This window comes from Staurois parvus, unplaced genomic scaffold, assembly GCF_062004578.1.
Source record: "Staurois parvus isolate SC_StPar_1 unplaced genomic scaffold, SC_StPar_1.0 ptg000175l, whole genome shotgun sequence".
NCBI lineage: Eukaryota > Metazoa > Chordata > Amphibia > Anura > Ranidae > Staurois > Staurois parvus.
The window spans coordinates 11,612,563-11,625,665 of NW_028317971.1; the positions used below are offsets into that span (position 1 = coordinate 11,612,563).

The window sequence follows — 13,103 nt, forward strand, 5'->3', positions numbered from 1 at the left end:
CATATTTGGTCAATATGTCACCCAGGATCTCCTGTCAGTTAGTTTACAAACAGAAGACAGGTCAGGGCAGTCAGGTATCTGTCATTTTGTGGTGGTAGCACTACTGCCACAAAATGACAGATACTTGCCTGGCTGCTGTTTGGTGACAAATCACTCAGGGTTCTGTCAATTAGCAGCGATAGAACTATGGCCATGCCAAAGGTAGCACTAGTGCCATGCTACCACTCAATGTAAAGTGTTCAGGGTTAAGGTGGGTAGTGCTGCTGTAAATAAATGACAGATCACAGCTGGTTTGTATAAAAACAGCAGCAGGCCATAGATATGCCATTTTGTTGTGGAAGAGCGACAGGTTGGCATTGTTAGGCAGCGTGTCATCATGATTGACAAGGATGTACATCAATGGACGATGTGATTGACATTGGCTGCACATTGGGGGCACTTTTTTTAACCTTTTTTTTTCTAAATTACTTTTTTGTGTGTTTTTATTTATCTTTTCACTTATTTGTAATATATATATGTAACCCATATTCATTCATTTGGGAAGGAAAGGGGTGAATATCTGGGGGCCTGCTTATTCTAACATCCTAGGATCATGGGTGACATGTGGTATCAAATTCTGCATATATCACTGCAGTAAGCATGCTACCAAACTATTTAAAATTACTCCCCTCAGTGAATCCTATTTTAAATTGAAGTCTATGAGAGGTGAATCTTGTCAGTAAGTTATAGCCATTTTAGGGCTTGTAGCCAACGTACTGCATTGCCATGAGGAACATCTGCCAATGCAAAAAATGTTTTTTAAAAAGTCTTTTGGTCTTTTCATGCATCTTTGAGGTCAACATTAAAAATACACAAATCTTTTTTAATAACATGCTTGGGGAATCCCTTAAAGATGTACGTGGTGTTACAGAACAGTACAATTTTCACAGATAGTCTCAGTGACAGTGTAAACTGGCAGCACACAATTTGGTAGAATTTGGTGGAAACTCATTTTTTTACAATTACAAATGTGTGTTTTTAGGCATATTTAGCAGTGACACATGCTTTTTCATCAAACTGTAATAGGAACCTTTCACCAGCAGATAAAAATTGGCCTGTAGTTTGCTGAGGCTGTCTGTGTTCTCATTGATGCAAAACTATCCGGCCACTGGACATTTTCTATCAAACTTTCATTAAGATTTAAAGGACCACAGCAGGGGCGGACTGACCATTTGGAAATTCGGGCATTGCCCGAGGGCCTGGGGTCAGTAGGGGGCCCCATGAAATGCCCCTGGTACCTTTTTGAGTTTGGGCAAGGACACAGGGGCCCCATGATCCCCTATTGCCCGGGGGCCCCATGAGTAGTCAGTTCGCTCCTGGACCACAGATAATACAACAGTGTAAATTGGCCAGCAGTAAAAACATTATAATGAGCTGGGATTAAATTTGCTGGAGACAAAAAATGCAGTCAGGGGATTTACTGTAAGAATGAAGATACTTCAGACAGTTTTGATAATAGGCCTAACCAAAGTATGCCTAACCTAACATTTATTTTCACTATAGCAATAGGGAGATGCAGTGAATATAACTGTTGTAATTAAAGGTGGTTTAGGTGCAAAGTATTCTGGCACAAAGTTTTATTTTTCTTTCAAATTATGCAGTTGCGTGCTGTAAACAAAAGGTGTTCCAAGATCAGATCAGTGTGATGGAGATCAGAAATATTATTTTATTTTGGTGTTGTTTGTTGAAATCCACATGTGTGTCCAGCAGTCAGCTTGTCTGCTTAGTTAAAATTTGGAGTTCCTGTGCCCTGCAGGTGATGGGAGATAAGATTGATCTCAGCAGGGAGCGCAGGCAGCATGGTGTCCTGTGGCTGTGAAAAGCCAGACGTGTCGGCACCGAGGGCTTGGGGCTTGGTCAAATTGAAAGGACCATATAATGTCCCTATGGGGGGAGAATGGGAAGAGCTTGAGTCAGGCTGCAGGCCTTGCTAGGAGATGCATTGAACTGTGCTTTGCTTTGTACTTCTGGGACTTGTGGTACTACATTGCCTGTGTGGTCTGGAAACTGCTGCCATGACATACAGCCCTCTGAAGACCCGTGAGGAGTTGGTGCCTATCTGCCTAGACTTCCTCTGCTGGGGCCACTGCTATACTACACAAAATATTATTTGCTAAAAAATGAACGTATCCTGTTTTTAAATAGCAAATGTGCTTTTGCATCTACAGTATATATGTGTATATATACATCACACACACATATATATATATATTCATATATGCTTACTCTATGGATTCTCTATATGGAATTTTTCTTCTTTTTTTCTCTCTTTTTTTTTTTTTTTTATTATAGATTCTTTATATATGATATTTTATATTATTTTTAGTTTTACTACTATTATTAGGTATATTTTTACAATTTATTATTGTTTATTAATTCTTTAATTAATTAATACATTTTATGGTTCATAGTTTACATGACTTTTTATTGCCAATCGATCTTTAACCAGCAATTTTTATGCCAGTTTTACAGTTAAGCGCTCAATTTTTTCCATCATTTATTTCCATCCATTTTTTCTATACATTTTTTTTCTGTAAGTGTTTTTTATATATATTATTTCTGTATGTGTGTTTTCTGACCTTATTATTATTATTTTTTAAGTATTGCCAATTTTATGAGTATTTTTATGCGTATTATTATGCTCACCTACAGTATCACCACCTGTTATACCATTTTGAATATTCATGATTCATGTAATATTTTGAGGGGAATTTGTATTTATGTTTTTTTGATCAGCTCTGATGAAGAAGGGAGCACCCTTCGAAAAGCGTTAGCTTTTATTCCCCCCTTTGGATTTACCTGTAACCCTGTGTGGATTATGGTTAACATATGCCTGTTTTACCGTCACTTTTTTGAGTATATTTCCTAAATAGAATAAAATTAGTCACTATTTATTGAGGTAATGCACAAGGTTTGTGCGCTCTTTCTTTCATCCCCTTCTACAGTTTTATCAAGCTTCCCCAGCTTCATGATTGAGCTGCACAACCTCTGATCACCAGCGGATGAACACGCTGTTTGTTACTAACGCCCGTTTGATCTGAGTCTTTGAGCGCAGGAGTTAATGGATTTTTGGTGACTTAATCCTTGCCTGCCAGAGTCCTGCTGCCCTGCTGTGTGCCACCCCCTGTGCTGAGGATCCAACCTGGACTTAATCCTTTCCCATCCGAGTTCTGCTGCCCTGTTGTGTGCCACCCCCTGTGCTGAGGGCCCAACCTAGACTTAATCCTTGCCTGCCAGAGTCCTGCCGCCCTGCTGTGTGCCACCCCCTATTCTGAGGATCTAACCTGGATTTAATCCTTGCCCGCCAGAGTCCTTCCACCCTGCTGTGTGCCACCCCCTGTGCTGAGGATCCAACCTGGACTTAATCCTTGCCCGCCAGAGTCCTGCCGTCCTGTCGTGTACCACCCCCCATTCTGAGGATCCAACCTGGACTTAATCCTTGCCTGCCTGAGTTCTGCTGCCCTGTTGTGTGCCACCCCGTACTGAGGACCCAACCTGGACTTAATCCTTGCCTGCCAGAGTCCTGCCGCCCTGCTGTGTGCCACCCCCTGTGCTGAGGATCCAACCTGGATTTAATCCTTGCCCACCAGAGTCCTGCCACCCTGCTGTGTGCACCCCCTGTGCTGAGGATCCAAGCTTGATTTAATCCTTGCCTGCCAGAGTCCTGCCACCCTGTCGTGTACCACCCCCCACTCTGAGGATCCAACCTGGACTTAATCCTTGCCCGCCCGAGTTCTGCCACCCTGTTGTGTGCCACTTGGATTTAACCCATTGCCTGCCAGAAACTGCTCCCTGTTGTATGTCACTCGGACCAGGGGCGGACTGACCATTTGGAAACTCAGGCACTGCCCGAGGGCCCGGGGTCAGTAGGGGGTCCCATGAGATGCCCCTGGTACCTTTTTCATAGGCTTTTTTGAGTTTGGGCAAGGACACAGGGGCCCCATTTGGAAACTCGGGCACTGCCCGAGGGCCCGGGGTCAGTAGGGGGCCCCATGAGATGCCCCTGGTACCTTTTTCATAGGCTTTTTTGAGTTTGGGCAAGGACCCTATTGCCCAGGGGCCCCATGAGTTGCCTACCAGAACTCAGTGATCCTTGTCGTGTGCCCACCCTGTGGCATGGACTTCACTTTTTTTTTTGCCAGTACCTTGCTATACTCATTGTGTGCCCTCCAAATCACTCAGTAGAAGCCTTGTGTGTCCTACTGATCTCTGTGTGTGTCCTGTTCCACCCACATGGCATGGATAGACATGGAACCCCTAGAAGCCTTGAACTATGGGGGGGGGGCACCCTGAACCTCCCCCTCCCAAATGGGGATCTGCCACTATACACACTATATTGCCAAAAGTATTGGGACACCTGCCTTTACACGCACATGAACTTTAATGGCTTCCTAGTCTTAGTCCGTAGTTCAATATTGAGTTGGCCCACCCTTTACAGCTATATTGGCTTCAACTTTTCTGGGAAGGTTGTCCACAAGGTTTAGAAGTGTGTCTATGGGAATGTTTGACCATTCTTCCAGAAGCACATTTGTGAGGTCAGGCAGTGATGTTGGACGAGAATTCATGGCTCGCAGTCTCCACTCTAATTCATTCCAAAAGGTGTTCTATCAGGTTGAGGTCAGAACTCTGTGCAGGCCAGTCAAGTTCCTCCACCCATAAACTCACTCATCCATGTCTTTATGGACCTTGGTTTGTGCACCGATGCGCAGTCATGTTAGAATAGGAAGGGGCCATCCCCAAACTGTTTGCTCCAATCTGGGAACATGAAATTGTCTAATATGTCTTGGTATGCTGACGCCTTAAGAGTTTCCTTCACTGGAACTAAGGGGCCAAGCCCAACCCCTGAAAATCAACCCCACACCATAATCCCCCCTTCACCTAACTTTACACTTGGCACCATGCAGTCAAGCAATTACAGTTCTCCTGGCAACTGCCAAACCCAGACACATCCATTGGATTGCCAGACAGAGAAGCATGGTTCGTCACTCCAGAGAACAGGTCTCCACTGCTCCAGAGTCCAGTAGTGGCGTGCTTTACACCACTGCATCCCACTCTTTGCATCGCACTTGGTGATGTAAGGTTTGGATGCAACTGTTCGGCCATGGAGACCCGTTCCATGAAGCACTATACACACTGTTGTTGTGCTAATCTGAAGGCCACATGAAGTTTGGAGGTCTTTAGCTATTGATTCTGCAGACAGTTGGTGACTTCTGCTTACTGTGTGCTTCAGAATGCACTGACCCCACTCTGTCATTTTATGTGGCCTATCACTTCATGGCTGAGTTGCTGTTGTTCCCAGTTGCTTTTACTTTGTTGCATACCACTAACAGTTGACTGTGGAATATTTAGTAGCAAGGAAATTTCATGGATGGACTTATTGCACAGGTGGCAACCTATCACGGTACCATGCTTGAATTCCCTGAGCTCCTGAGAGCGACCCATTCTTTCACAAATGTTTGTAGAAGCAGTCTACATGCCTAGGTTTTTGATTTTATACACCTGTGTCCATGGAGGTGATTGGAACACCTGAATCCAATTATTTGAAGGGGTGTCCCAATAGTTTTGGCAATATAGTGTATATTTAAAATAAATTATGGCCAGTGTTTCAGTTAAGGGACATTTACAAGTACACAAGTATTCAATAATAAATCTCCATGGGACTGGAGAAAACCATACACATTGATAACTCTGATATAAAACTTAAGTATCTTTAATGAAAAAAACTTGTACATAATGATAAAAAAAAGCTATAATTTTGATGAACTTGACTGGACTTTGCCAATTGTTGCTTCTTCTGGATTTCTCCAAAATATAATTATTTTATAGAAATTGTTGTTATTTTGAAAATAATTATATAGTTACATGTATGGACAGCACAAAGCTGTTATTGTGGCCTGGTTAAACACCATTCAAAAACTATTACAGCAAAAAGGTCTACCCAATATTAAACTTTTTTTCAGAATTTCCTAATATTTTTCTTGTCACAATTTCTTAAAAACATAAAAGCTGCCTTATAAATAGTTAATGAAAAAATCATAATCTCATGTGCTATTGAACTATTTTTTGCCAGTAACAGATTTTCTAATAAATCAGCATATTATGGCTGCTTAGTTGGTGTCTGAACCTAAGGTAAACTATGGGCAAAGCTGCCATGGATGAGTTAGAGGGTGATTAAATGGATTTTATGTCCTTTTGTTTTGGGCAAAAAATATAGTCGATGAATATATTACAACTTAGGAGAACTACTGCTATTGAATAATACATCAAGTTGACAGGTAATAACCCTGTGTACTATTAGGATATAATTTCCCTTTAAAATAGCTGGTCGTTAGCGCTGTAGCCTATCAACTGATTTTTGGCTTAAGTAGTGGACAAAATGAGACCGCTAGGCATGACATAACCTTGATTGTTTTATGTTGCTACTTCTGCTGGGCAAACAGTAGTTATTGGAAGACAATTACAGAGCCGTGAACAGAGACATCTATTATGTGAAAATTGCTAATGACATAAAAGACAAGTTACAATATCCTTAGAACAGCTGCATCAATTTAGAGCCAAGTAAAGAGAAACTGATATATACACTTTGTTACTGCTTTTACTGCTATTTGTATAGCTTTGGTCAATGTATGTAAATATTATCACTGTGATAAGCATACATATTAATTGGAAATATTTATAAATCTAATACATTTTAAATAATTCAACATATACATCAAAAGTTTTTTTTCTTTTTTTAGCCACAATGTGTGTGATATGGTCCAGATAGACATTTAAACTTTGTGTGGGTTATTTGCCAAAACTGGAAAGTGCAAAATCTGGTGCAGCTCTGCATAGAAACCAATCAGTTTTCAGGTTTTTTCTTCAAAGCTTAATTAAATAAGCTGAAGTTAGAAGATTGGCTACCATGCACAGCTGCACCAGAGTTCTCCAGTTTTAGTAAATCTCCCCCAGTGTATTCATTTTATAGAGCTCAACTAGTCTGATGAGGATCTCTTAGCCCCCTTCAGTGTATTCATGTTTTTTTATGGTCTCAGAAGACTATAACTGCATGCCTATCAACCGATGTCTCCACCTCCCAAAATGAAGTTTAACTGAGAAAAACATGTACTAATTGCATCTGCTCAAAATTAATTGTGAAACACTTAGAAAAAAAATTAAAGACCTTTGCAAGCCCTTAAGAGCTACTCTGTGAGAAAACAGATCTAAAAAGGAAAAATCTGCAAAAGAAGGCAGTAAATACTTAATTTTCTCATTGTCCATGCTGCCAAATGCTGTACCGATCAGTAGAAATAGTCTCCAGTAGTCCACATGAAAACCAATACTTTTGAGAATGTTGCTCTCTTGTGTCCCGGCAACTCTCACTGGTTCCTACCATCCTCACATTACTACCCTATCCTACCATGATGTGATATCAAAGGGAGGAACTGGTGAAAGCCGTGAGAGCCCAGAGGTCAACACTTCCAGACACTGGCTCCTCTCTCTGACCTCACATAACTTCTGTGTCCTGCTGTCAGAGAGGTAACCATTGAAAGGTAAGGAGGACCCAGGATATTGACAGTAGTATTAAAATTCCCAGCTAATAGCATCAGGGAACATTACATTTCTAGGTAGAAGTGGAAATACCTGTTCACCTAGATAAGTTTCCACAGTTCCAAATGTATAGTGATCTAGTTTCACTGAAGCTTGGCGAGGCAGATTCTAGAGGTAACCACAGTATAGACAAATTCCCAAAGTCTATTGACTCAGGATATCAGATACTGACAGTTTAGTGACTTATATAGTGTAAGTGGTCTAATTTGTATATACAGTATAAATATATATATATATATATATATTATTTTTTTTTTCTTTTTCTAGGAAAGAGCATGTTGTGGACAGACTGGGCAGTGGGCTTACACTGGAACTAGAACTCAAATAAGTTCCTTTATGAGCAAGTAGAGATGACTATGGCTAACCACACTGAATGCACAAGGTGTTAGGTTTAGGATGCTAATGGTGATTTTAGAGAGGCATAAATGGAGCTACAGTAATACCTCGGTTTACGAATTTAATTCGTTCTGTGGGAAGTTTCGTATAGTGGAAAATTCGTAAACCGAAACACCGTTTCCCATTAGAATGCATTGAAAACCAATTAATCCGTTCCTGAGGAAAAAAAGTCAAACACAAGTCTTTTATCTGTTCAAAACTCTTTATAAAGTGCACTTTTCAAAGGCATTAATACTGTACAGGGACAGGATAACTCAAGCAATAGCCTGTCAATAACATGTCAAACATCCAACTTCAAATTTTAAAACACACATCTTTTAAAACATGGCAAACTTTTCAAACAATTTCAACACTCTCTGGAGGAGGAGCAGAGCAACTGGGCAGCACTAACACAAGCAGGTTCTTCTTCATGTCTAGGCTGTTTTAGTAGGAATCTTTCCATTGTCTGCTGCCTCCGGCGCCTTTTCAGCATCCCTCGGAAAGGGGACATGACGTCGGTGAAAACTGTTCACAAGTCTCTGGGCTAGAGCCTTATCTGGGTGGTGCTGCTGTACAAAAGCCTGTAGGTTTTCCCACAGTTGGCATGCCTCCTTGAGATCCCTGGAAGAGCTGTTCCTCACTTGTTTCCTCTTCCTCAAATGAGACCCGCTCCTCCATCTGCAGTTCCACCAGGTCCTCAGTGGTTAGCTCACGGTTGTGTCCCTCCTCTACCAGCTCGCAGATATCTTCCTCAGTCACCTCCAGCCCCATGGTCCTCCCCAAGGAAACAATCTCCTTCAACACTGTTGACTCTGGTGCAGGTGCAGAAGCATCGTAATCAGGTGTCACAACACAGTCTGGCCACAGGTTGCGCCAAGCTGAATTTAGGATTCTATGGCTGACCCCGGCCCAGGCAATGGTGATAATCTGCAGACAGCTCACAATGTCAAAATGGTCTCTCCAAAATTCATGGAAGGTGAGGCTTGATTGATCTGTCATCTCAAAGCATCACTAGAAAAGCTCCTTTGTGTAGAGTTGTTTAAAATTGGAGATGACCTGCTGGTCCATTGGCTGGAGTAGTGGGGTGGTGTTAGGCGGAAGGAACACGATTGTGATGAAGTTAAAGTCCTCCAACAAGTCTTCCTCGAGGCCTGAAGGATGAGCAGGTGCATTGTCCATGAGCAGCACAGCCTTGACTGGCAGGTTATTGTCGACAAGGTGCTGCTTGACAGCAGGACCAAAAACAAGATTGACACACTTCACAAACAAGAGGAGTGTGACCCAAGCTCAACTGCTCCTACTTCACCTTGTGTTTCTTGAAGGCCTGTGGGTTCTCTGAGTGATAGATGAGCAGGGGCTTGATCTTAAGGTCCCCACTGGCATTGGCGCAGAACAGGAGGGTGAGATGGTCCTTCATCGACTTGTGGCCAGGCAATGAGGTCTCCTCTTCCGTGATGAAGGTACGCTTTGGTATCCTCTTCCAGAAGAGCCCAGTCTTGTCACAGTTGAAGACCTGCTAAGGAAGGTAGCCCTCTGAAATAATGAACTCCAGGAACTCTGTAGCAAATTCCTCAGCTGCAGCAACATCAGAACTTGCGGCCTCTCCATGCTTGACCACGCTGTGGATGCCAGATCTGGTCTTGAACCTTTCGAACCACCCCCTGCTTGCCTTGAAGCCTTCTGCATTGGCTGACATTCCTGGCTGTTGGTTGAGGAGGTCAGTGTGCAAGGCCTTGGCTTTTTTTCGCAGATGATTGCCTCGGTCACTGTGTCCCCTGCACGCTGCTTCTCTTCAATCCAGAGCAGGAGCAACTTTTCGACCTCCTCCAGAACAGGAGGTTGTTTCTTGGAGACCCTGGTGACTCCCTTGGCTGCATCTCTCCCAGTTATTTTCTCTTTCATCTTTAGGATGGTACCATTTGTGGAGGCACACTGTCAGGAATGGACTAGCCAGCAATGGTGGGACTCACCTGCCTTTTGATCTGCAGTACCAGGGCTGGCCAGCGGGTGCTCCCAGCAATCAGAGACTCAACTTTGCAGCCAGCTAACACCTGGAACTGATTATGCTGGGGTATTTAAGGGATGGCCAGACTTGCAGACTCGGCCTTGGTGTTGTGTTTCTCTTGGGCCCTGTATCCTGTTCCTGCTCTCTGTTCCTGTCTGATTCTCTGCTGACCCTGCTCTGATCCCTGGCTTGTCTGACCATCCCTCTGCCTGACCCTCTGTACTACGCTGCTTGCTACCTGTTCTGATCCCTGGCTTGTGACCCTGACCATCCCTCTGCCTGACCCTCTGTACTACGCTGCTTGCTACCTGTTCTGATCCCTGGCTTGTGACCCTGACCATCCCTCTGCCTGACCCTCTGTACTACGCTGCTTGCTACCTGCTGAACCTGGCCTGTGACCCCGACCAATCTCCGCTTGCTCCCCCTGTACCTACCTGCCCAATTGATATTGACCCGGCCTGCCTGACGACGCTTGCTTGTATGTACTGTTATCTGTGGGTGGTTGGTTTGGTTTGTTTGCACTGTATTATGTTTAGTATTGCACTGCGTTTATGTTTGTATTGTTAGTGTTAATAAATTATATTGTTTATCACATATCTGAAGTCTGCGTTTCCCTGCGTCAGTCACACACCTCTGGTCACACCTGGGAGCCCTGACACACTCTTTCCATACTCTTTTGCAAGGTCAGTCAATCGCATTCCTCCTTCATGCTTCCTGACGATTTCTTTCTTGACCTTAAGCAGAATCATCTCCTGCTTCCTCTTTCCAGCTTCCGCTGCTTTCTTGGGTGCCATGACACCACAGTCACTAAGTGAGCAGAAAATAAAACAAATGCTTTACTGTACACCCACACCCAGTCAGTCCAAGAGCCCCAAGTCTATCAGTAACAGGCATGCACAGCACATGAGCTGGCATGGAAACCACCCCACAATGCAAAACACACAGTAGCAGGCATGCACAGCACATGAGCTGGCATGGAAACCACCCCACAATGCAAAACACACAGTAGCAGGCATGCACAGCACATGAGCTGGCATGGAAACCACCCCACAATGCAGAACACACAGTAGCAGGCAACTAGTACACGGCTGTTTGCAAGTTACCCATTCAGTCTGTTTCAGATTCCAGCCCCTAGGCTTGTGTCTTAACTTCATCTTGCTGATAAACTACAGCTTTTCATCACTCCTAACTGTACTTACAAAATTCTGTTGTAGCTATACTTCAGTAGGAGAGGCCACCCTCTTCACCTCAGGATCTCTACTCAGGTACGTGACAGTTGGCTATGAAGAAAGCTACATTCTAACACAGGAAAATAAATTCTACAAAAATGTCCCCTCTGCCTGTATACCCATTGAGACACACCCAGTACCTCCACAACCCTGGCAAAAACCTGCATCAGATGTTTTTTTGCTAGATAAAGCAAATTATACTCTGATTGAAGGCTAACACAGCAGGTGTTTTTAAAAGGAACCTTTAAAAACACCTTAAAGTAGAACTGTAGGCAAAACATTTTTTTTTTCATTTTGGATAGAGTAGGGGAGGGTTATAACTGTTAGATTTATTTTCGCCATCTGTGTTCCATTGCAGAGATTTCCCTTCACTTCCTGTTCCATAGCCAAACAGGAAGCGAGAGGAAATCCCTGCAAATTAAGGAAATTCTTTGGGGAACTCCAGGTCACCAGAACTGGTGTCCCCATTGAAAAAGATTTCCCCTCTATTACTTTTCTGGGGACAACCCAAAATTTGGGAATTTCTTTTACTTTCATTTTCAAAGATAATGGTAAACAGGACAAATAGAGAGGGTCAATCTCCTTAACGGGGTACAGACAACAATAACAACTGATGAGTATTCTAATCCCTCTGCACTCTACCCAAAGCTAAAAAAAAGTTTTGATCCTAGTTGTATTTTAAGTATCTTGTTATGGAGGAACCGAAAGTACTTTTTGTAGACAGAACAGCTGCTCAACTGCCCAGTCCAGCCCAGAAGGAAGACAAGGCCGCTCATCCTACCTCCTGCCCTCCATACCCCAGACTCAAGATGTGACCAACATCAGTATCTCCTCTTCCACAGCTTAGCTGGGCTAGCCAGGACGAGGTGTGGCAGAACATGTTACACAAAGGCAGAACCTATCCACAGGATAAGAACTTGCTCAAGAGACATCCAGAGCTACAGCAGAGCATGAGGGCCATCCTGCTTGACTGGCTGTTGGAGGTATGTGAAGCCTATTAACTACACATGGAGACTTTCTACCTGGCCCAAGACTTCTTCGACTGATATATGGTCATCCAGCAGAATGTGCTGAAATCCAGCATGCAGCTCATGGGCATCACTTCATTATTTATCGTTGCCAAGCTGGAGGAGATCTACCCCCCTAAGCTGCATCAATTTTCCTATATTACAGACAACGCTTGTACAGAAGACGAGATCATCTGCATGGAGCTGATCATCATGAAGGCACTTAAATGTATTTTATCTCCAATGACGGCGGTCTTGTGGCTGAACATCTACCTACAAGTGACAGTTGCAGCATTTCCTTCTGTCGCAGTACCCCCAGGAGATGTACATACAGATAGTGGTGCTGTTAGATCAGTACGTCTTAGACATTGCCTGTCTGGAATATCCATACAGCATCCTTGCTGCATCTGCGCTCTACCACTTCTCCAATGCTGAGCTGGTGGAAAAAGTGTCTGGCTATGAGTGGACAGAACTGGAGGATTGCATCAAATACATTGTGCCTTTCGCTATGGTCATAAAGGATGCCGGGAAACAGTCCAAAATGAAGTTCTTCCAAGGGGTGGACATCGAAGACATGCACAATATCCAGACACACACAGGCTGCTTACAACTGCTGGAAATGGCTTAAGCTAAGCAAAAACTGCTCAACAACCGACCAATTACTCTCTTCTCTGCCTATGCTAAGCAACCAGCTGCAACCACAAGCATTCCACCTATCCTGGGCAAAACAAAAATGGAGGTATAAACAGAAAGTTCAAGTGAAATACTACAGTGGAACTTCAAGGCCATCAATTGCTTTACAGAAAGTATACCATATTGTGATGAAAATTCCTGGGGGAACATAGCTCCTAAGTTGTG

At 43.4% G+C, this 13,103-nt stretch overlaps 1 pseudogene; it reads left to right on the forward strand.

Moving 5' to 3' along the window:
• Positions 1-12,116: 12,116 nt before the first annotated feature.
• LOC149462438 (G1/S-specific cyclin-E3 pseudogene) lies at positions 12,117-12,873 on the forward strand (annotated as a pseudogene).
• Positions 12,874-13,103: the final 230 nt, after the last annotated feature.